The sequence below is a fragment of the Ranitomeya imitator genome, chromosome 1 (genome assembly GCF_032444005.1).
Source record: "Ranitomeya imitator isolate aRanImi1 chromosome 1, aRanImi1.pri, whole genome shotgun sequence".
Classification (NCBI taxonomy): domain Eukaryota; kingdom Metazoa; phylum Chordata; class Amphibia; order Anura; family Dendrobatidae; genus Ranitomeya; species Ranitomeya imitator.
In genome coordinates this window covers 25,187,815-25,214,153 of record NC_091282.1, presented here as the reverse complement: position 1 = coordinate 25,214,153, position 26,339 = coordinate 25,187,815, and the positions used below count along the sequence as shown (strand labels likewise).

General features: G+C 46.5%; 2 long non-coding RNA genes across 2 annotated transcripts; one reads left to right on the top strand and one right to left on the bottom strand.

Annotated features, from left to right (window-relative positions):
• Positions 1-8,064: 8,064 nt before the first annotated feature.
• LOC138657580 (uncharacterized) lies at positions 8,065-14,884 on the bottom strand. The gene is made up of 3 exons (XR_011317072.1): positions 14,630-14,884; positions 14,139-14,257; positions 8,065-8,129 (listed from the first exon to the last, which is right to left on the bottom strand). It is a non-coding gene; the product is annotated as an uncharacterized lncRNA (long non-coding RNA).
• Positions 9,230-9,707, top strand: LOC138657579 (uncharacterized). The gene is made up of 3 exons (XR_011317071.1): positions 9,230-9,272; positions 9,411-9,523; positions 9,615-9,707. It is a non-coding gene; the product is annotated as an uncharacterized lncRNA (long non-coding RNA).
• Positions 14,885-26,339: the final 11,455 nt, after the last annotated feature.

Sequence of the window (26,339 nt, the reverse complement as noted above, 5' to 3'; positions counted from 1 at the left end):
TGTAATGGGACCTGTCAGCACATGATACATATAGGAGTGGTGGGATGAAGGCGGAGGACGTTCCCCCCATTATATCCAGATATTACACAGCAGGGAATAATGGCGGATTTACTCTCTACTCCATGTAATGGGACCTGACAGCACATGATACATATAGGAGTGGTGGGATGACGGCGGAGGACGTTCCCCCCATTATATCCAGATATTACACAGCAGGGAATAATGGCGGATTTACTCTCTACTCCATGTAATGGGACCTGACAGCACATGATACATATAGGAGTGGTGGGATGACGGCGGAGGACGTTCCCCCCATTATATCCAGATATTACACAGCAGGGAATAATGGCGGATTTACTCTCTACTCCATGTAATGGGACCTGACAGCACATGATACATATAGGAGTGGTGGGATGACGGCGGAGGACGTTCCCCCCATTATATCCAGATATTACACAGCAGGGAATAATGGTGGATTTACTCTCTACTCTATGTAATGGGGACCTGTCAGCACATGATACATATAGGAGTGGTGGGATGACGGCGGAGGACGTTCCCCCCATTATATCCAGATATTACACAGCAGGGAATAATGGCGGATTTACTCTCTACTCCATGTAATGGGACCTGTCAGCACATGATACATATAGGAGTGGTGGGATGACGGCGGAGGACGTTCCCCCCATTATATCCAGATATTACACAGGAGGGGATAATGGTGGATTTACTCTCTACTCCATGTAATGGGACCTGTCAGCACATGATACACATAGGAGTGGTGGGATGACGGCAGAGGACGTTGCCCCCATTATATCCAGATATTACACAGCAGGGAATAATGGCGGATTTACTCTCTACTCCATGTAATGGGACCTGTCAGCACATGATACACATAGGAGTGGTGGGATGACGGCGGAGGACGTTGCCCCCATTATATCCAGATATTACACAGCTGGGAATAATGGTGGATTTACTCTCTACTCCATGTAATGGGGACCTGTCAGCACTTGATACATATAGGAGTGGTGGGATGACGGAGGAGGACGTTCCCCCCATTATATCCAGATATTACACAGCTGGGAATAATGGCGGATTTACTCTCTACTCCATGTAATGGGGACCTGTCAGCACTTGATACATATAGGAGTGGTGGGATGACGGAGGAGGACGTTCCCCCCATTATATCCAGATATTACACAGCTGGGAATAATGGTGGATTTACTCTCTACTCCATGTAATGGGGACTTGTCAGCACATGATACATATAGGAGTGGTGGGATGACGGCGGAGGACGTTCCCCCCATTATATCCAGATATTACACAGCAGGGAATAATGGCGGATTTACTCTCTACTCCATGTAATGGGACCTGTCAGCACATGATACATATAGGAGTGGTGGGATGACGGCGGAGGACGTTCCCCCCATTATATCCAGATATTACACAGCAGGGAATAATGGCGGATTTACTCTCTACTCCATGTAATGGGACCTGTCAGCACATGATACATATAGGAGTGGTGGGATGATGGCGGAGGACGTTCCCCCCATTATATCCAGATATTATACAGCAGGGAATAATGGTGGATTTACTCTCTACTCCATGTAATGGGGACCTGTCAGCACATGATACATACAGGAGTGGTGGGATGACGGCGGAGGACGTTCCCCCCATTATATCCAGATATTACAAAGCAGGGAATAATGGTGGATTTACTCTCTACTCCATGTAATGGGGACCTGTCAGCACATGATACATACAGGAGTGGTGGGATGACGGCGGAGGACGTTCCCCTTTATTAAAAAGTTTTTCTTTGCTGAAATCCAATGTGCCTGTCAGGAGAAATGTAACATAGAAGCCATATGCAAATCAGGATGGAAGTGCACTGGGGGCGGGGATGAAGGAGTCCGAGTGCAGTGACACGCCCCCAGTGCACTTCCAGGATAATTTGCATATGGCTGCTATGCTTCAGCTCTCTTCCCATCACTCACATGTGCAGTGAGGGTGGGGGCTCCTCATTCATGTGGTGATTGGGGGTCCGCCACCACTTACATTACCTTTATCTGTGGGTGCGCTGTACGTTCTCATATGTAGAGTCCCCATATAACGAGTATTATTCCCATTTACAGACGTCTTGTCATTTCTCCCTTATATTACAGTATTATGTATGTAGGACTGATATTGAATAATACATTTTATTTTCTCATCACTTTATCATTATTTTAGTACCATCAGCGCTGGCGAATCCCGACAGTGGAATCTGTAAGATCCCGGAGATCCAAGAATCCGCCGGTGTAAGTATCATAGAGATATGGGAGTGTCTGTGTATCACCAGATCATGGGGTGTGAGTGACCCGTCCAGTATTATCCCCATATAACCATGGGACGGCTCTGTTCTAAGTGTAGAGGACACTGTGGTCTTAGAGAATGGCATTTATATTAAATGGAATCTGTCACCAGGTTTATGCTGTAGCATAATGTAGGGACAGAGACCCTGATTCCAGCGATATATCACTTAATTTACTGGGGTCAGCAGATGTGATAATATCCCTGTCTTCTCTGCTGCAGATCTAGCAGAGCTCTGAATGCTGAACCTTGTAGAACACTGCCCACACCATTGATTGGCAGCTTTTCTGTATACACTGTGCATAGGCAGAAATCTGCTATACCGTGGTGGTGGGTTTACAGAGTACTAGGACAACATGGCATGAGACACATAGTCCTAGTGATAATCTTCTGCTGATAAAACACTGATTTTATTAAAGCAACAGCAGAAAGTCTAGTAAGTAACATATCGCTGGAATCAGGGTCTCTTCCCCTATATCATAACTGCTCCCAGATTACATAGCACAGACCTACTGACAGATTCTCTGCAAGTTCTACCCTGTGTGATCTCGCGTTTTATCCAGCACTTTACAATTATATCGATATATAGAGGATCCGCTTTATATTTCATCCGTGTCTGCAGAGCGTTGGCTCGTATCGTCCCCTACATCGGATCAGTGTAAATTAGCTGGGACACTAAATAAACAGATAATTACAATACACAATAAAACATAACTTTTACTATAAATACTGATAAAAATGACAACATTCACGACCTAAAAATGACTACTGTAGGCTGACAAAAAGATACAGGGTGCACTCAAATCCTAATTTATTACTGTCTATACCCTACCTTGCCGCGGAGGTTGGCACCCTATAAATCCTGCGCAATGGTGCCCCCGCTCAACGTAGGCTTACCCTGACTCACCCTAGAAAACCGTCAAGTGAGGAAAATAGACACACAGCAGACCATACAAACAGACAAACGAACAAAATTCAATAAACCAATGAGCTATGCAATTGGAGCAGCAAGAGAGAATATATAAAGTGCTCTTGTGCTATAATAGGTCAGTAATAGCGCACACTCAATATACAATTGCACATATCCCCATATGGCCTATCGCCATCTCGTGGGATTAGACTGTACCTAGATACAAACTGCCTGTCTGCGGGGGTTGGCACCCTATAAACCTGCGCACATGGCGCCCCCGCTCCCGTCGTCTGGCCCTAATGTGCCCTAACAACGCCAAATGGCAACTAAACCGGAAAAATACAAAAAACAGGCCGTACGTACAGTCACCAAAAAAGGTAAACCATAACACCTAACACAAAAAAAAGCCAATCCCCAATTAGCATAGAAAATACATAAAAGTGTACATATCTAAGTGTATGCATCTCAGTATACATATCTCAGTATGTTCATCTCGACGCGTTTCCCCGAGGTCGGTTCATCAGGAGACATACTAGAAAAATCTCACTTATCTGAGTGACGGGTAGAGGATAAATCACACAAGGAGGTGTGCGGTGGAACATCGGGGAACAATGTCCATCCCTGTCCACAGGTTCCAATCAGCCTTGCATATAGCGATTTCGCCGTCCTTTAAATACACTAAAACTCACCCCCTCATGGTGTTAATCAGCGCTTAATGACCCACGCTGAATCCATAACTTCCGGGTCATACCGCTTACAGGTAACTCCTCACTACGCAGGCGCATGGCGCAATAAGTCAACGCCATTCCTGAAACGCAAATGCGTCTCAAACCGCGCATGCCCCGTTTCATCTTCCGGGGTAAGCAATGTGCGCCCAAACTTCTCGAATTACGCATGCCACGTTAGTCTTAGAAGTCCTTGATGGATGACGTAACAGACCAGATTCATCATCCTTCAGCGCCTGACGCCCATGGAACGCAAATGCGCTACACATCACGCATGCGCTCCGGCGCTATATAGTGGTACAATTAGACGATTTCATTAGACTGCTTAGACTATGCTAAACAAGCGCCGCCTACCACGCCAGCGTAACGGAGATAATAAGGCAGATAGCACTGATAATAGTGAATGAGTTAACCCTTTATGAAAAATTAGAAAAAAACACTGAAAAACAAACCATACAGACAAATCCCCACCATATTCTAGACCGTGTTTGAGCTAAATAAATAAATAAATAATAATAACCACAAATAATGATAATGACCAACCCCTCTTTTGGGACAATGGGTCAAGGGACCAAAAAATCCATCAGGGAATCAAAATAAGGAGATGGTACAGGACAATTCTCACACAAAGCAGCCAAATTGTAGTTGGTCATTCAAGCCTTGAGGTTTCATGCTCTTCATTCGGAATATCCATTTTGCCTCTTTTTGCTAAATTAAACGGTCCCAGTCTCCTCCTCTAACTGGTGGTGTAACAACACATAGGAGACATTTTGAATGGACGTGATACCCCTATTTCTAATCATATTAGGGGGACATATGGAGGTGATTTGAAGTGCTGTAGTTTTTCAGCTTCTCTGCTGCAGATCTAGCAGAGCTCTGAATGCTGAACCTTGTAGAACACCGCCCACACCACTGATTGGCAGCTTTTCTGTATACACTGTGCATAGGCAGAAATCTGCTATACCGTGGTGGTGGGTTTACAGAGTACTAGGACAACATGGCATGAGACACATAGTCCTAGTGATAATCTCCGGCTGATAAAACACTGATTTTATTAAAGCAACAGCAGAAAGTCTAGTAAGTAACACATCGCTGGAATCAGGGTCTCTTCCCCTATATCATAACTGCTCCCAGATTACATAGCACAGACCTGCTGACAGATTCTCTGCAAGTTCTACCCTGTGTGATCTCGCATTTTATCCAGCACTTTACAATTATATCGATATATAGAGGATCCGCTTTATATTTCATCCGTGTCTGCAGAGTGTCGGCTCGTATCGTCCCCTACATCGGATCAGTGTAAATTAGCTGGGACATAATAAAGGAGGAAAAGTTATTACATCCTGAGATGTTTTCCAGCATCTACTGTATCTTACCAAGACAACAACGAAAAAAGGGCGAGTGATAGTCCTGAAGACAATTGTAACTATTTTTATTGAAAAGACATCTAAAATAACAAGTATATAATAAAAAATCTTACATGTAAGGACAAGATTGAATAAGAAGCCAAATGAGAACAGAAAAAAAACGACCCTCCATAATACTGGTGAAGTGGATATGGGGAGTGAATCATGGAGCCAGTGTGAGGAGATTAGTAGAAAGAAATGTCCCCATAAAGTGCTGGTGCAGATCTAAGGACAAGCACCATAAAGTGCTGGTGCTAGTGCAGATCTTAGGACATGCACCATAAAGTGCTGGTGCTAGTGCAGATCTTAGGACATGCACCATAAAGTGCTGGTGCTAGTGCAAATCTTAGGACATGCACCATAAAGTGCTGGTGCTAGCGCAGATCTTAGGACATGCACCATAAAGTGCTGGTGCTAGTGCAGATCTTAGGACATGGTTTTCTGGGGAGGATGGAATACAAATGATATAATTTTAGGGTTATGAAGGTGAAACCTTATCCCATACTTGTAGTGGAACACTAAACCACCCCAGCAAAATCAAGTCCACAGCTCCCGAGGAAGCCCATTCAAAACGCGCGTTGGGGCTGGCTGAGCGCCCATCCTAGTGGGATACTATGGGGAATATCCTGGACTGATGGGGTAGACGTCATTGTTTGATATGTACTTGATTTATACTCACACTAGCTCCAGGATTCACTCCACATATCCACTTCACTAGCATTATGGAGGGTCGCTATTTCTGTTCTCATTTGGCTTCTCATTCCATCTTGTCCTTACATGTAAGATTTTTTATTATATACTTGTTGTTTTATATGTATTTTCAATAAACATTGTTACAATTGTCTTCAGGACTATCACTCGCCCTTTTTTCGTTGTTGTTTTGGTTAGTATTTGTGGAGTGTCCTTGAAATATTGGGCGCATTATACTCACTGGGTCATGGCGCTGATTTCATTATCTATACTATTATGGTTTCTGCTTTAGTATTATTGTATTCAGCTTCTATATCTTAGTATTATTTCTTATTCTTTTCTAGGACTTGATTAAATCATTGATCCCGGCAGGAGAGCCGCGTATAAGCGACTATGAAACTATCAAACTGATCAGCAGCGGTGCTTTTGGGTGAGATTTCTATTAACATAATCCCCATTTCTCAGGGTTCCCTATGACAATGCTTCGGCCTCTGTGCTCTGCCATTCAGTGTTATCATAGGGAGAAGATCTGAGTCCACATCACTGTCCACATCTCAATGTCACTATTCAGCTCCATTATATACAGCAGAGCGAACTGATCTGTAACACATCTGTCTGTAAGGAAAGGGATGATATCATAGAATACATGACACCCACCGGTCCTAGACCTCCTCTGTTCTTATGCTTCCTCCTGATCTTTCGGGGCCCCATTATGAAGCTGGTAATAGTGATTGGCTGCACACGGTCACGTGAGGGGTGACGCGATACTGACGCCGATGACATCTCCACCCTCCACCATGACCATGTCAGTCCAATCACTGGCCTCAGCAGCAGAAGGGAGAACAACCAAAGACAGAGGATGGCGGACTGCAGTGATGGACCGGGGAAGGACCAAGACAAGTGGGTGTAATGTGTTTAATTACTTTTTATCGTCTTCTTGTCCCTCCATTATTTATTCTGCCTTGGGCTGTGGAGAAAGACTAAAAACCATCTTCTTACAACAATTGGAGCAATTTACATTTTGACTAATTATTATTGTTACTGACTTGTATCTACTGGTCGGTTATAGCGAATCTGCCCAAGATGAATGTCAGCAGATTCTCTCATCTATAATGTGACCTGGTGAGGGCAGACGGGGCGCGGTGCGACCTCCCATCATCTATGTAGTGTTATTTCATGGATTTCTAGATGTGGATTTCTAGTGATGGCCGGACTGCTGCCATTAATCATTAGTACAAATGATCACGTAATGACTTCAATATCCAGACTGTTAAGGGTTCATTATAAACCATGGATTCTCCTTCTCTCCAGGGCCGTCTGCTTAGTGCACCATAAGGAATCACAAAACATCTTTGTTATGAAGAAAATGGCCAAGAGGAACCTGACTACTTCTAATAAAATGGAAAGGACATATATCGAGAGGGACATCCTAACATTCGCAGATTGTCCCTTTGTGGTCTCCATGCTCTGCTCCTTCCCTACTAGATATCACCTGTGTATGGTCATGGAGTATGTAGGAGGTAGGACACGAACATTGTGTAGTATTCAACTCATGTCTGCTGACATCTTATCACCTCTCATATCATTAAGACTTGTCCCCGTGGATGTTACATTCCCACAGAGCATTTACTATAGGTTGTCTATTAAAGTCATTGATGTGTGTGATCTCCCCGTATGTCCGCACTGAGAACGTCAGTATCTCCAGGTGTAGACCAGATACGAGATCACTTTATGTCATGAGCTACTTGGACGACAATTTCATCATGACCTCAGACTAATATTATGTACATTATATCTTTATATATTATCCCCTGCCCCAATGTTTCCACTCACTTCTCTTCATACATCATGGTGCTCCGCTGTATAAACCCCTCACCGGTCATATTTCCTTTCTTCTGTAGGTGGAGACTGTGCGACCCTTCTAAGCACCAGGGGTCCTTTCTCTGTCCCGATGGCCCGCTTGTACTTTGCAGAAGCAGTCCTTGGTGTGGAATACCTGCATAGTCACGGTGTGGTGCACAGAGACCTGAGGCCACAGAAGTAAGTGAATACCTGTAGTATAACAAAGGGGGGGGGAGTTATCCTTTATTATCTCACGGTCTATGAAGCTAAAATCATCTTCTCTTTCACAGCCTCCTGATAACATCTACTGGACATATTAAAATTACCGACTTTGGATGTTCAAAACTTGGTGTCATGATACCAAACACCAACACCTACAAGCAATCAGCAGAGAACATCTCCAGAGAGTTCCAGGACCATGAGGTCAGCATTACCTACAGGAACTTAGCTTGTTCTGTACAAATCTCATAACTCTATTTTGTCTTCCCTACGTTCTTCATTTCTAGAGAGCTTTTCCACTGATATTTTATCTTCTGTAATTCTGATTTTATGTCAAGAGCTTGTCATAATAATAGTTTCATCGATTCTCATTGCTTTTTTCTGTTGGTTTCTAGGAGTGTGGCAGCCCTTATTACACAGCCCCTGAGGTCATCCTGAAGAACGCCTATGGAAGACCTGTTGACTGGTGGGATATGGGCATCATATTAAATGAATTTTTCATGGGAATTGCACCATTTGATGGGGCTTCCCTATCTGAGTTTTATGAAAATGTTGTCACTGGTAAGTAAAATAATCTGATCATTGCTTTTACTGGTTATCTTGGTTTAGTTACTTCCTTTGCTTTATCTTACAGTCCTGTAAATAGGTTTTATGTTCTTTAATTTTCTATATAACAGGAAATATCATTTGGGATCATCATTACAGTCCTCCACCCGATGCTAAGGACCTCATCACTCAGCTGCTGAAAACAAATCCTGTGGATAGACTTGGGACAGGTAACAGATACAATAATATCAATATTCCCTTGTTACACCGAGGACACATCACTAATGTCCATGAGGAACATTAATTCTCTATCAGCTTCTCCATTTATAGTTCTCTTTGCTAAAATTTTCATTCTATTTCCTACATGTCTGCTCAGTTGTGTAATTAGTTCAAATTAAGATACGTTGTTCAGATATGAAGTTGTCTCTGACAATGTCCGCATCACTTTTGTTTTCCTTTATCCAGGAGGAGCTTTTGAGATCAAGGGTCATCCATTTCTTAATGACTTAGACTTTGACACCCTTCTAAGTCAAAATCCGGTGTACGTTCCTCACCTTGCATCAGATGTGGACACCAGCCTATTTATCAGTAAGTAGGAGACGTCATCTAAACTAAGTATCTGTTTGCCTCGTCTTCCTTATTTTGTGACAATTGGTTCCCATTAATAAATGGTGACTGTGTTATACTGACAACCTCTAATAACACTTCATTACCTATGTCTTGCAGACCATTCTAATATGGAAAAACATCTGGTCTCAGAGGGTGAGAAGGGCATAAGTGAGGACAATGAGAGCCTTGTCTTCAAAAATTTTACATCATCTTCTGAAAGGCTTTCTAAAGTAAGTATGTGTTAATACATCCAAAATATATATAAAAGACCTATGAAGGTAGACATACAATTATTTAATATCTTATTGCTTCCGCATGTAGCTCTGTACCACCGTTACCAGGATGAAGATTAATGAGAATCCCAAGTCTTCTCCAGATCATACCCAAGAATCCAGCACAAATATTTCAGAAATGTGAGTAGATTATGGGGTCATTATTGGGAGGTCTAGGCTGATTTATGTGCACAACACCAAATATAGGACATAATTACCATAGTATCAAATGCAGAATCCACCATCCCAAGGCTAGAGGAAACCGCTCGTGATAACAGCCCATATCTGCGTACCTGTGACCGGTCATGCATTTTTCATGCTGCCTACACTGTAGGAGAGATGTATTATTACATGCCAGACATTCTTAATTCCGCTCCAATCTATAGAAGGTAGCGTTGAGCAGAAGACCTTCCCCACTATGGCAGTCATATATCTTATTAGGCCCATTAGTCCATGTTCTTCTAGTGAGACAACCCCTTTTATACTGTGTTTTCTTGCAATTTACATGTTTTTATTCTTCGAAACAGGCAGAAAGAATCTGATGACGACGCTATTATCATCTCGTCATCCTCGTCCCCACTATCAGGTATGTCCATGTCTACAGCACCAACAATGGGAATGTTGACTTCAAGGCTCAAATATATCCACATGGTTTTTCTGTAATAGGTCTCCTATGTTATCCATGTTTCATGGATCCCAATTATGTTGCCCATGGGCCCATACTGTACCTCTAGTTCCCTAATTTTGTAGTTTCTTTCATGGATTCTGTGAGATACGTTGTAGCGTCCAGTAACCTCCATCATCATAAGGTGACAATCTCTTATTGTAGAATATCATCAGTGATGCACCACATGGCGGCAAACAGGGCCCTTACTGCTCTAGATCAGTGACACATCTAATGCCCCTCAGATGGGATTATGTACATTATATAGGACTTATTCTGCCCTATTATGATATAACTAGATGGTAGCCCGATTCTAACGCATCGAGTATTCTAGAATATGTATGTAGTTTATTTATGAAGATTTTAGAATAATACATTGAATACACAGTCTTCGGCCGGCCGCGACCAATTAGCGAAGCGTGGTTCAAATCCCGCGCCAATTCGTGGCCAGACTCCGCCTGTCTCTGATTGTTCGCGGCCGGCCACGTAGTATGTAGCACAGCCACGTAGTATATAATAGCCCACATAATAAATAGCACAGCCACGTTGTATATTGCACAGCCACATAGTATATTGCACAGCCACGTAGTATATTGCACAGCCACGTAGTATATAGCACAGCCACAGAGTATATAGCACAGCCCACGGAGTATATAGCACAGCCCACGGAGTATATAGCACAGCCACGTAGTATATAACACAGCCCACGGAGTGTATAACAGCCCACATAGCATATAACACAGCCACGTAGTTTATAATAGCCCATGTAGCATATAACATAGCTCACGTAGTGTATAACACAGCCCACGTAGTGTATAACACAGCCCACGTAGTGTATAACACAGCCCACGTAGTGTATAACACAGGCCACATAGTGTATAACACAGCCACGTAGTGTATTGCACAGCCACGTAGTGTATTGCACAGCCACATAGTACATTGCACAGCCAACGTAGTATATTACACAGCCCACGCAGTATATTGCACAGCCCACGCAGTATATTGCACAGCCCACGCAGTATATTGCACAGCCCACACAGTATATTGCACAGCCCATATAGTATATTGCACAGCCCACGTAGTATATTGCACAGCCCATGCAGTGTATTGCACAGCCCACGCAGTATATAGCACAGCCCATGCAGTATATAGCACAGCCCACGTAGTATATTGCACAGCCCACGCAGTATATTGCACAGCCCACACAGTATATTGCACAGCCCAGTTAGTATATTGCACAGCCCACGTAGTATATTGAACAGCCCAGTTAGTATATTGCACAGCCCACGTAGTATATAGCACAGCCCACGCAGTATATTGCACAGCCCATGCAGTGTATTGCACAGCCCACGTAGTATATAGCACAGCCCACATAGTATATGCACAGCCCAGTTAGTATATTGCACAGCCCACGCAGTATATTGCACAGCCCACACAGTATATTGCACAGCCCAGATAGTATATTGCACAGCCCACGTAGTATATTGCACAGCCCATGCAGTGTATTGCACAGCCCACGCAGTATATAGCACAGCCCACATAGTATATTGCACAGCCCACGTAGTATATTGCACAGCCCACGTACTATATTGCACAGCCCACGTAGTATATAGCAATGTGGGCATCATATCCCTGTTAAAAAAAAGAATTAAAGTAAAAAATAGTTATATACTCACCTTCCGTTGGCCCACGGATCCAGGCGAAGCGCTTACCGATGCTCCTCGCACACTCCGGTCTCAAGAGTGCATTGCGGTCTCGCGAGATGATGACTTAGCGGTCTCGCGAGATCGCAATGCATGGAGCGGTCAACGGAGCGTCGCGAGGAGAGGGAAAGGCCTATTCTGGATCCGAGGGGCCGACGGACGGTGAGTATATAACTATTTTTTATTTTTTTTATTATTTTTAACATTAGATCCTTTTACTATTGATGCTGCATAGGCACCATCAATAGTAAAAAGTTGGTCACACAGGGTTAATAGCTGCGTTAACGGAGTGCATTACACCGCGGCATAACGCGGTTCGTTAACGCTGCCATTAACCCTGTGTGAGCGCTGACTGGGGGGGGGGGAGTATGGACTGCGGGCACTGACTGCGGGGAGTAAGGAACGGCCATTTTGCCGTCGGACTGTGCCCGTCGCTGATTGGTCGTGGCTGTTTTGCCGCGACCAATCAGCGACTTGGCATTTCCGTTACAGACAGACAGAAAGACGGAAGTGACCCTTAGACAATTATACAGTAGATACCAGATTATCAGGACTATAGGAGACAGGACTAGAACAATCCTACTATATACAGGAGACAAAGCAGATCCCATTAGGATACGTCATTACTGAGGTTTTTATTTTACTTTCTGATTAGAATTTCCAGCTCAGGAGGAAAGAAAATCTCCAATAAATCTGAGTAAAGACGAAGAAACATCAGAAAATGGAAAAAAGGGGAAAAAGAGACGAGGTAAGTGTGAGAATCAGCTCCATGTTGTGTGATGTCAGTGAGAATAATTCATGTGGAGCAGATGTCATCTGTCAGTGATGGGATTATCACATGTATGATGGCTGACAATGATCCCTGACCTCACATGTATGATGGCTGACAATGATCCCTGACCTCACATGTATGATGGCTGACAATGATCCCTGACCTCACATGTATGATGGCTGACAATGATCCCTGATCTCACATGTATGATGGCTGATAATGATCCCTCACCTCACATGTATGATGGCTGACAATGATCCCTGACCTCACATGTATGATGGCTGACAATGATCCCTGACCTCACATGTATGATTGCTGACAATGATCCCTGACCTCACATGTATGATGGCTCACAATGATCCCTGACCTCACATGTATGATGGCTGACAATGATCCCTGACCTCACATGTATGATGGCTGACAATGATCCCTGATCTCACATGTATGATGGCTGATAATGATCCCTGACCTCACATGTATGATGGCTGACAATGATCCCTGACCTCACATGTATGATGGCTGATAATGATCCCTGACCTCACATGTATGATGGCTGACAATGATCCCTGACCTCACATGTATGATGGCTGACAATGATCCCTGACCTCACATGTATGATGGCTGACAATGATCCCTGACCTCACATGTATGATGGCTGACAATGATCCCTGACCTCACATGTATGATGGCTGACAATGATCCCTGACCTCACATGTATGATGGCTGACAATGATCCCTGATCTCACATGTATGATGGCTGATAATGATCCCTGACCTCACATGTATGATGGCTGACAATGATCCCTGACCTCACATGTATGATGGCTGACAATGATCCCTGACCTCACATGTATGATGGCTGACAATGATCCCTGATCTCACATGTATGATGGCTGACAATGATCCCTGACCTCACATGTATGATTGCTGACAATGATCCCTGACCTCACATGTATGATGGCTCACAATGATCCCTGACCTCACATGTATGATGGCTGACAATGATCCCTGACCTCACATGTATGATTGCTGACAATGATCCCTGACCTCACATGTATGATGGCTCACAATGATCCCTGACCTCACATGTATGATGGCTGACAATGATCCCTGGCCTCACATGTATGATGACTGACAATGATCCCTGACCTCACTTGTATGATGGCTGACAATGATCCCTGACCTCACATGTATGATGGCTGACAATGATCCCTGACCTCACATGTATGATGGCTGACAATGATCCCTGACCTCACATGTATGATGGCTGACAATGATCCCTGACCTCACATGTATGATGGCTGACAATGATCCCTGACCTCACATGTATGATGGCTGACAATGATCCATGACCTCTGTGTGATAATATTCCTCTGCCGTGCAGCCACAGTGACCGCACAGTAGTATGGTGCCATATGGAGTCCCATCACTTACATTATATTTACTTCTGTTCTCACAGGTTCCGTCTTCCGCCGGATCTTATCATCCCACCGGCGCGGATTATCCAGGGCTGCTCGAGCATTTGCTTGTTGCGCCTGTTGCCCTAAAACCATCTGAAAGACAAGAAGTCCAGCAGATCCACCATCACTGCTTCTACTGATCACCTGGCATCTGACCCCGGCTGACTCCCTGACTATGATTGTCTCTACTGATTCTGTCCTTTATCCTTCTATCCTATTATTAATTACAAAAAAAAAATTGTCCTTCTATCCTATTATTAATTACCTGTATAGAAGGACCTTCACATTCTTCTACTGATCACCTGGCATCTGACCCCGGCTGACTCCCTGACTATGATTGTGTCTACTGGTTCTGTTCCTAGTTTTACCCCTCCCTTATCCTTCCATCCTATTATTAGTTATATGGGCAGCACGGTGGCTCAGTGGTTAGCACAGCAGCCTTGCAGCGCTGGGTTCAAATCCCACCTTGGACAACATCTGCAAAGAGTCTGTATGTTCTCTCCGTGTTTGCGTGGGTTTCCTCCGGGTTCTCCGGTTTCCTCCCACATTCCAAAGACATACTGATAGGGAATTTAGCACTATCTAAAAATAAAGATTATTATTAATTACAATAAAAAATAAATAAAAATACTTCTAGGTTTACTTACATTTTTTTCACATTTATCAAACGTAACTATGTATTCTGTTAACTGATAAAATTCAGTCTTTATACAGATAGTGGCCGGTGGCCGGACCTTATTCTACAAACACTTATTACCTTTTGTGTCCAACACTCAGTGTCTGACATTGAACCTGGAACCTCTGAATGGTGAAACACCATGGAATAGCGACATCATTGTATTATTAGTATATAAAATACATCACAGTTTTACTTTTGTGTTTTACGATATTGATCAGTTAAATGTTTTTAGTTCGTGTTTCCTCATTTTTCTTAATGACTCTCCCTAGACTGTGGTCATGTTTCAGGGGGCAGTAATAAGGCTATGGATGTGCCCGATATTCAGGGATCGTTTACTGTGAGGCTTTAGTCTATGGCCTTATACCCTGACATAGTCGTCCTAACTAGATCGTTAGACTGGCTCCATCATCGCCCTCTAAACTGTGGATAGAATTGGTATTAAAAAAAAACAACAACTTTGCTCACACACCGCCTGCTGAGATTTTCTGACAGCACTACCAAAACATACAATCTATAACTCTGGGAGCGTCACTCTGTCCGAAGCCTTTATAGACTGCGCAGGCGCGACGCTCCTAGCGTTACATTATAGAGTGTCAGGAAAAAAAAAAGGCGCAGACTGCCGGGAGCAGGGGGTCGGGAGCAGGGGGACACCGTGCACATATTTGCGTCCTGATTATGCTGTGGCACTTCATGCCACAGCAATTTGTTACTTACGCCTTTCCTTTCCGCCGCGATTTTCTTCGTCCTCCTGCTGGCGGAATCGGCGCCTGCGCAGTCCGCGCTTTCCGGCGCCATTTTCTTGAAGACACACTGCAGTGTGTCTTCAAGAAAATGGCGCCAGAAAGCGCGGACTGCGTAGGCGCAGTGTGTCTTCAAAAAAATGGCGCCGGAAAACACAGAGTGCGCAGGCGCCCATTCCGCCAGCAGGAGGACGAAGAAAATTGCGGCGGAAAGGAATGGCGTAAGTAACAAATTGCTGTGGCATGAAGCTGTGGCACTTCATGCCACAGCAATTTGTTACTTACGCCACCTGATTCCTTTCCGACGTCATTTTCTTGGTCCTGCTGCCGGAATCGGCGCCTGCGCAGTCCACGATTTCCGGCGCCATTTTCTCGGACTGCGCAGGCGCAGTGTGTCAAGAAAATGCAGGCGCCGATTCTGCCAGCAGGAGGACCAAGAAAATCGCGGAGGAAAGGAATCAGGTGGCGCAAGTAACAAATTGCTGTGGCATGAGGCTGTGGCACTTCATGCCACAGCTATTTGTTACTTATGCCACCTGACACGGGGCACATACTATGGAGCATCTTATGGGGCCATCAACCATAATGGAGCAGTGTACGGGGGCATATACTATGGAGCATCTTATGGGGGCCATAAACCTTTATGGAGCAGTGTACGGGGCATATAATATGGAGCATCTTATGGGGGCCGTAAACCTTTGTGGTGCAGTTTACGGGGCATATACTATGGAGCATCTTATGGGGGGCCATAAACCTTTATGGAGCAGTGCACGGGGCATATACTATGGAGCATCTTATGGGGGCCATAAACCTTTATGGAGCAGTGTATGGGGCATATAATATGGAGCATCTTATGGGGGCCATAAACCTTTATGGAGCAGTGAACGGGGCATATACTATGGAGCATCTTATGGGGGCCATAAACCTTTATGGAGCAGCGTATGGGGCATATGGATGGGAGCAGCAAATTAAAGAACGGTGGCGCAGGATGGGAGGAGCACATGACAGAACGGGGGAGCAGGATGGGAGCAGCACATCACAGAACGGGGGTGCAGGATGGAAGCAGCACATGACAGAACGGGGGTGCAGGATGGGAACAGCACTTGACAGAACGGGGGCGCAGGATGGGAGCAGCACATGACAGAACGGGGGAGCAGAATTGGAGCAGCACATGACAGAACGGGGGCGCAGGATGGGAGCAGCACATGACAGAACGGGGGAGCAGGATGGGAGCAGCACATCACAGAACGGGGGTGCAGGATGGGAACAGCACTTGACAGAACGGGGGCGCAGGATGGGAGCAGCACATGACAGAACGGGGGCGCAGAATTGGAGCAGCACATGACAGAACGGGGGCGCAGGATGGGAGCAGCAAATGACAGAATGGAGGCGCAGGATGGGAGCAGCACATGTCAGAATGGAGGTGCAGGATGGGTGCAGCACATGTCAGAATGGAGGCGCAGGATGGGTGCAGCACATGTCAGAATGGAAGCGCAGGATGGAGGCAGCACATGTCAGAATGGGGGCGCAGGATGGGAGCAGCACATGTCAGAATGGGGGCGCAGGATGGGAGCAGCACATGACAGAATGGGGGCGCAGGATGGAGCAGCACATGTCAGAATGGGGGCGCAGGATGGAGCAGCACATGACAGGATGGGGATGCAGGATGGAGCAGCACATGACAGGATGGGGACGCAGGATGGAGCAGCACATACCAGGATGGAGACCATATACCAATATAAAAGCTCGCTACCCGGGCGTAGAACGGGTTCAATAGCTAGTGAATAAATAACAGGACCAAGCAAAATGGATAACAACATATTGCACTACATCTCTATTCATTATTAACACCTTTTTATTACATTTATTACCTAATAACCAGAACATCTACTATATAATTGTCTAAGGGTCACTTCCGTCTGTCTGTCACGGATATTCAATGGTCGCGGCCTCTGTCTGTCATGAAATCCAAGTCGCTGATTGGTCTCGCCAGCTGCCTGTCATGGCTGCCGCGACCAATCAGCGACGGCCACAATCCGATTAGTCCCTCCCCCACTCCCCTGCACTCAGCACCCGCTCCATACTCCCCACAGTCACCGCTCACACAGGGTTAATGCCAGTGGTAACGGACCGCGCTATGCCGTGGGTAACTCACTCCGTTACCGCCGCTATTAACCCTGTGTGACCAAGTTTTTACTATTGATGCTGCCTATGCAGCATCAATAGTAAAAACATCTAATGTTAAAAATAATTTAAAAATAATAAAAATCATCATATACTCACCCTCCGGCGCCTTTCCCGCTCCTCGCTCCTCCGGTGCTAAAGATGGTATGCGACAAGGACCTTCCATGACGTCACGTCACACCCTGGGACCGGAAGCTGGCGAACAGGCAACAGAACTACAAGGAAACCTCGGACCAATGGCTTGTGTGAACACTTTAATGGTACCCTCAAACAGATGCTACACATGCTGTTTGAGACCCAAGGGCGCGACTGGGAGCGGTACCTCCCACACCTGCTATTTGCTTACCGAGAGGTTCCGCAGGCCTCGACGGGGTTCTACCCCTTCGAGCTCCTGTACGGCAGGCGAGTCCGGGGACCCCTTGGGATGGTAAGAGAATCCTGGGAAGAGGAGCCGAACCCTTCTGAAGTGTCCATGGTGGAGTATGTCATGCGCTTCCGTGACAAGATGCAGACCTTGACGCAGTTGGTGTATGACAACATGACGCAGGTTCAGGCTGACCAGAAGCACTGGTACGACCAGAACGCCCGGGAGCGGACCTACCACATGGGTCAAAAGGTGTGGGTGCTGGTCGCCGTACCAAAGGATAAGCTTCAGGCAGCCTGGGAGGGCCCGTACGTCGTCCACCAACAGCTCAACCCGGTCACCTACGTGGTCACGCTTGACCACGCTCGGGGTAGGCGAAAGGCCTGTCACGTCAACCTGATGAAGGCTCATCATGAACGTGAACCTTTCGCCCTACCGGTCTGCAGCTTACCCGAGGACAGGGAGGAAGACACCCTCCTGGACATGCTGGCCCAAGTCAAGGCCGGTGGGTCCATCGAGAATGTGGAGGTATGCGCCTCGTTAACTGAACCCCAGCGGTTGCAGTTGCAAACCACACTGGAACCCTTCCGGGTCGTGTTCTCCAACCGACCTGGGAGGACTGAGTTAGCAGTCCACGAGGTGGACACTGGGAATCACGCCCCACTACGGCGAACACCCTATCGAATCTCTGACCAGGTGCAGCAGATTATGCGCCAGGAGATCGATGAGATGTTACAGCTGAGGGTGATTCGACGGTCAAAGAGCGCGTGGGCCTCACCTGTAGTTCTCGTGCCAAAGAAAGACCGGACCACCCAATTCTGCGTGGACTACAGGGGGCTCAACACCATCACAGCCTCTGACGCGCACGCAATGCCGCGCATCGAAGAGCTGCTTGAGAGTTTAGCTGGCGCAAAATACCTGACAATAATGGATCTGAGTCGAGGATACTGGCAGATTCCCCTGAGCCCCGAGGCGCAGGAGAAGTCCACCTTTATCACACCCTTTGGACTGTACGAGCCCACGGTCATGCTCTTTGGCACGAAAAATGCCCCTGCCACTTTCCAGCGGATGGTCAACCTCCTGCTTCAGGGACTGGAGAAGTACGCGGTGGCGTACTTGGATGACATTGCCATCTTCAGTCCCTCCTGGGAGGAACACCTGCAGCATCTCGAGGAGGTGCTCAGGCGAATTCACTAAGCAGGACTGACTATCAAGCCGGGAAAGTGCCAGATGGGCATGAGGGAGGTCCACTACCTGGGGCACCGGGTAGGCGGAGGCACCCTAAAGCCAGAGCCTGAGAAAGTGGGCGCAATCGTGAACTGGCCCACCCCCAGGACCAAGAAACAGGTGATGTCCTTCCTGGGCACTGCAGGGTACTATAGGCGCTTCGTACAGCACTATAGTAGCCTGGCAAAACCCTTGACGGATCTCACCAGGAAGAAGCTACCCCACATCGTCAACTGGACCGATGGCTGTGAGGGGCCTTCCAGGAGTTGAAAACAGCATTGTGCAACGCCCCTGTGTTGAAAGCAGTCGACCGTTCTTGGTGCAGACCGACGCCAGCGAGTTTGGCCTTGGTGCTGTGCTCAGCCAGGTTGACTCAGAGAACCAAGAGCGCCCCGTGTTATATCTGAGCCGGAAACTTTTGCCGAGGGAAGTGGCCTACTCCACCATCAAGAAGGAGTGCCTGGCCATAGTCTGAGCCCTGCAACGCTTGCAGCCCTACTTGTACGGTCGCACCTTCACCGTGGTGACCGACCACCACCCTCTGCGCTGGCTAAACACCATGTGTGGAACCAACGGCAGGTTGCTACGCTGGAGCCTTGCCCTTCAGCAGTTTGACTTCAACGTTGAACACAAAACGGGCAGGGAGCATGGAAATGCAGATGGACTGTCCCGCCAGGGTGAACCTACTGAGGTGCGCATGGAGGCATACAGTGCGCAGACCAAAAGGGGGAGGTGTGAGGAAAATTTATAATATCAGTAGTTAATCGCGTCGCTGCAGCGTGCCCAATAGCCAGTACATAGCAGGCAGCCTTTCTGGCGACTAATTACCCTAGGTGCAGTACCTAATCTGATCTGAGAGTAAGGGGGGCGCCAGAGAGCTGCAAGTTGCAAGTGGAACTGTAAGCGGGATATACATAAATCCCTGCAGTTCGTGGTACATTGAAGAGCAGTGGGATACCTAGAATAAGCCCCTGCTGTAACCTAAGAGGTCAATAGCCTTGTGTGTTTTTTTTTCATCACATTGTGGAGTGGAGGGATAACTAAGATAAGCCCCCTGCACATGTGATAGCCGTCTGTTGGCCTAAAGTCACCCCGATCTGTGACGTGGGGGTGACGGTCATGGTGTGAATCGTGACAGAGACTATAAGGCCTACACATCGCCTCATCTATTGGAGTATTAGTGAAGCGGGTGAAGGCGTAGATCCAGTCCAGGGAGTGGCAGAAGACAGATGCTATACTGTATAGACGGATATTAGGGACATTATGGCCACCTAAGGATTTAGTTTGTTGCAGCTTAAAAATAATAATTCTAGAGCCCCAAATAAATTGAAGAAAGACTTTTCTTAAAAACCTATCATTGGCTTTAGATAATAGAACCGGCAGAGTCTGTAAGGGAAAAAGTATTTTATGGAAAGAGATCATTTTAATCAGGTGGGCCTTACCCACAAAGGACAGTTTAACCCCTTAACGACCGCCGATACGCCTTTTAACGGCGGCCGCTAAGGGTACTTAAACCACAGCGCCGTTAATTAACGGCGCTGTGGAAAAAGTAAATAGCGCCCCCCAGAGTCGGATTTTCTCCGGGGTCTCGGCTGCCGGGGGTAGCCGAGACCCCAGAGAACATGATTCGGGTTTTTTTTTTACCGAACCCGCATTTGCGATCGCCGGTAATTAACCTTTTACCGGCGATCGCAAAAAAAACCAAAAACGCGATTTCTTTTTAATTTCTCTGTCCTCCGATGTGATCGCACATCAAAGGACAGAGAAATGGGGTCCCAGGTAGCCCCCAATACTTACCTGTCTCCCCCGGTGCTCCTCGTGGCTCCCGATGGGCACCGCCATCTTTTTCCGGCAAAAAAATGGCGGTCGCATGCGCAGTGCGCCCGCCGGCCGGCACCGGGAGAATCTTTGGGGTCTCGGCTGCCGGGGGTAGCCAAGACCCCAAAGAACATGATCGGGACGATTTTACGATCGCCGGTAATTAACTGTTTACCGGCGACCGCAAAAAAAAAAAAGCAAAGTGTAATTCTCTGTCCTCTGATGTGATCGCACATCAGAGGACAGAGAAATAGGGGGATTCAGGGACCCTGCCATAATTACCGGTGTCCCTGGGTCCTCCTGCTGCTCCTCCTGGCTGCCGGCGTCTTCATGGCAAAAGAAAATGGTGGGCGCATGCGCAGTGTCGCCATCTGCCGGCCGGCAGGAGAAGAGCAGTTGGGGCTAAAATTAGGGTTAGGGCTAGGGTTAGGGCTAGGGCTAGGGTTAAGGGCTAAATTTAGGGTTAGGGTTGGGGCTAAATTTAGGGTTAGGGTTGGGGCTAAATTTAGGGTTAGGCTTCTTTCACACTTACGTCGGTACGGGGCCGTCGCAATGCGTTGGCCCGACATACCGACGCACGTTGGGAAAATTGTGCACAACGTGGGCAGCGGATGTAATTTTTCAACGCATCCGCTGCCCAATCTATGTCCTGGGGAGGAGGGGGCGGAGTTACGGCCACGCATGCGCGGTCAGAAATGGCGGACGCGACGTACAAAAAAACGTTACATTGAACGTTTTTTGTGCCGACGGTCCACCAAAACACAACTGATCCAGTGCACGACGGACGCGACGTGTGGCCATCCATCACGATCCGTCGGCAATACAAGTCTATGGGCAAAAAACGCATCCTGCGGGCACATTTGCAGGGTCCGTTTTTTGTCCAAAACGACGGATTGCGACGGATGCCAAACGACGCAAGTGTGAAAGTAGCCTTAGGGCTAGGGTTAGGGTTGGGGCTAAAGTTAGGGCTAGGGTTGGGGCTAAAGTTAGGGTTAGAGTTGGGATTAGGGTTAGGGTTTGGATTAGGGTTGGTATTAGGGTTATGGTTGGCATTAGGGTTACGCTTGGGATTAGGGTTAGGTTTGGGATTAGGGTTAAGATTAGGGTTGTGATTAGGGGTGTATTGGGATTAGGGTTAGGTTTGAGGTTAGGGTTGAGATTAGGATTAGGGGTGTGTTGGATTTAGGGTTTTGATTAGGGTTATGGTTAGGGTTGACATTAGGGTTGTTTTGGGGTAAGGGTTGTGATTATCGTTAGGGTTAGTGATTAGGATTATGGATCGGGTTGGGATTAGGGTTAGGGGTGTGTTGGGGTTAGGGTTGGAGCTAGAATTGGGGGGTTTCCACTGTTTAGGTACATCAGGGGGTCTCCAAACACGACAGCCAATTTTGCGCTCAAAAAGTCAAATAGTGCTCCCTCCCTTCTGAGCTCTGCCGTGCGCCCAAACAGTGGGTTACCCCCACATATGGGGCATCAGCGTACTCGGGATAAATTGGACAACAACTTGGGGGCTACAAAATCTTTTTTGTGGAAAAAAAAATATTTTTTTATTTTCACGACTCTGGATTCTAAACTTCTGTGAAGCACTTGGGCATTCAAAGTTCTCACCACACATCTAGATAAGTTCCTTGGGGGGGTCTAGTTTCCAAAATGGGGTCACAATCGGGGGATTGGTGGTGTGGACACAGTTTGAGGAGAGGGGATTGGTGCTGTGAACACAGAATGAGGAGTAGGGGGAATGGTGCTGTAGACAATATGAGGAGCAGGTGGATTGGTGCGTTAGACAGTATGAAGAGTGTGGGTATTGATGCTGCAGACAGAGTATGAAGAGTGGCGGTGTCATGTAGTGACTGGGGACTGTGGGCACCTACCTGATCCCTCGGACTAGAGGGCACCGTAGGCTATCACTGTCCCCTGGAAGGTGGAGAAGTCAGGTACCTTGCTATACTCCTATTTCAATTGTTATCTGTTCCCTACCCCAACCAGGAAGATGTGAGGTCGAAGTGTATAGAATTACACTAATCAGACTGACTGGTAGACAGGGATTAGAAAAAATCTACAATCAGGCTCGGACTGGCCCATAGGGTAGCAGGGGAGTCCCCCGGTGGGCCCCTGTGCTGATCTGGACTCCCAACCCCACTGTATGGGCAGTACTTGGCATAATTCACTTGATTCACTCCATACAGAAAAAAGCAGCATCTCGTCATTCATTAACCCCTCTCTGCCATCAGACTTATTATTCCATCCATGTGACTTGGGCATTAATTCCCATGGACAGAATAGTACGTTATTACCGATCGGCCGCGCACACTGGGGGTGTGCCATCAATCGCGGCCGGGTGTCAAGTGATTGTCACCGATGACACCCAGCACTAAGTGCCAGGAGTGGTCCAGCACTTTAACCCCCGGAATGCTGCGATCGGATCGGAGACCACGTGGCGTGACACAGGGTCCTGATCGCTGCCATAGAGACCCGATATCGTCATGACAACATCCGAGTCTCCAGAGCTGAGAGACTTCCTGTCATGCCCAGTGCAAGTCAGGAAGTCTCTCAGGTCAGTGTAAATTACATGCAGCGCTGACAGCTTCTGTGGCATGCAGATACTGCTTCATCTGTTTTCTATACAAGTGATCAGCCTGCAAAAAATGATTGTCCCATAGTGGGACAAAGTGTAAAAGTAAGAATGAAATAAAAAAGATTAAAATATATTAAAAAAAATACTAAAAAACTATAATAAAAAATCAATATTCATTCCATCAATAAAAAAATATTTGAGTGAAAAAAAATCTAAATAATAAAAGTACACATATTTAGTACAAGGCAAAAAAAATGCTTTATCATCATACTGCCGAACAAAAAGTGGAATAACACGCAATTAACCCCTTAATCCCATATGACGTACTATCCCGTCAAGGTGACCTGGGACTTAATTCCCAGTGACGGGATAGTACGTCATATGCGATCGGCCGCGCTCACGGGGGGAGCGCGGGCGATCGCGGCCGGGTGTCAGCTGCCTATCGCAGCTGACATCCGGCACTATGTGCCAGGAGCGGTCACGGACCGCTCCTGGCACATTAACCCCCGGCACACCGCGATCAAAGATGATCGCGGTGTGCCGGCGGTGCAGGGAAGCATCGCGCAGGGAGGGGGCTCCCTGCGGGCTTCCCTGAGACGATCGGTACACGGTGATGTACTCACCGTGTACCGAGCGTCTTCTCCCTGCAGGCCCCGGATCCAAAATGGGGCTGCATCCGGGTCCTGCAGGGAGCACTTGCGGGTCAGGATCAGGCTGCAGCTGCAGCTCTAATCCTGCCCGGCTGTATGTCAGATCACCGATCTGACAGAGTGCTGTGCACACTGTCAGATCGGTGATCTGTGATGTCCCCCCCTGGGACAAAGTGAAAAAGTAAAAAAAAAAAATTTCCACACGTGTAAAAAAAAAAAAAAAAAATTCCTAAATAAAGAAGAAAAAAATAAAAATATTCCCATAAATACATTTCTTTATCTAAAAAAAAACAAAAAACAATAATTTTAGTATCGCCGCGTCCGTAACGACCCAACCTATAAAACTGGCCCACTAGTTAACCCCTTCAGTGAACACCGTAAGAAAAAAAAAAAAAACGAGCCAAAAAACAACGCTTTATTATCATAACACTGAACAAAAAGTGGAATAACACGCGATCAAAAAGACGGATATAAATGGTACCTCTGAAAACGTCATCTTGTCCCGCAAAAAACGAGCCGCCATATAGCATCATAACCAAAAAAATAAAAAAGTTAGAGTCCTCAGAATAAAGCGATGCCAAAATAATTATTTTTTCTATAAAATAGCTTTTATCGTATAAAAGCACCAAAACATAAAAAAATGATATAAATGAGGTATCGCTGTAATCGTACTGACCCGAAGAATAAAACTGCTTCATCAATTTTACCAAACACGGAACGGTATAAACGCCTCCCCCAAAAGAAATTCATGAATAGCTGGTTTTTGGTCATTCTGCCTCACAAAAAATCGGAATAAAAAGCGATCAAAAACTGTCACGTGTCCGAAAATGTTACCAATAAAAACGTCAACTCGTCCCGCAAAAAACAAGACGGCTGCCAATCCTAAAAATCCGATATAAAAAACACTATAAAAGTAAATCAAACCCCCCTTCATCACCCCCTTAGTTAGGCTAGGTTCACATTGCGTTAATGGGTTAACGCTAACGGACAGCGTTGCACGGCGAAAATGTCACAATTAACGCCGTGCAACGGGTCCGTTAGCACACCCATGATTTTCGGTGTAGCGCATCGCTAGAGCGTGCCATTTCGGCTCGGGCTAGCAAGGTGCCGTTCTTTTGTGGCGCGCCTCGGACGCTGCTTGCAGCGTCAGCGGCGCGCCCGAGGTCCGATCCCCGATCTTCCAGAGCGGGGACGTTAACGCGACCACTAAACGCGACACCTAAAAAGACATTGCGTTAGCGCAATCCGCTAGCGCTAAACATAGTAACATAGTAACATAGTAACATAGTTAGTAAGGCCGAAAAAAGACATTTGTCCATCCAGTTCAGCCTATATTCCATCATAATAAATACCCAGATCTACGTCCTTCTACAGAACCTAATAATTGTATGATACAATATTGTTCTGCTCCAGGAAGACATCCAGGCCTCTCTTGAACCCCTCGACTGAGTTCGCCATCACCACCTCCTCAGGCAAGCAATTCCAGATTCTCACTGCCCTAACAGTAAAGAATCCTCTTCTATGTTGGTGGAAAAACCTTCTCTCCTCCAGACGCAAAGAATGCCCCCTTGTGCCCGTCACCTTCCTTGGTATAAACAGATCCTCAGCGAGATATTTGTATTGTCCCCTTATATACTTATACATGGTTATTAGATCGCCCCTCAGTCGTCTTTTTTCTAGACTAAATAATCCTAATTTCGCTAATCTATCTGGGTATTGTAGTTCTCCCATCCCCTTTATTAATTTTGTTGCCCTCCTTTGTACTCTCTCTAGTTCCATTATATCCTTCCTGAGCACCGGTGCCCAAAACTGGACACAGTACTCCATGTGCGGTCTAACTAGGGATTTGTACAGAGGCAGTATAATGCTCTCATCATGTGTATCCAGACCTCTTTTAATGCACCCCATGATCCTGTTTGCCTTGGCAGCTGCTGCCTG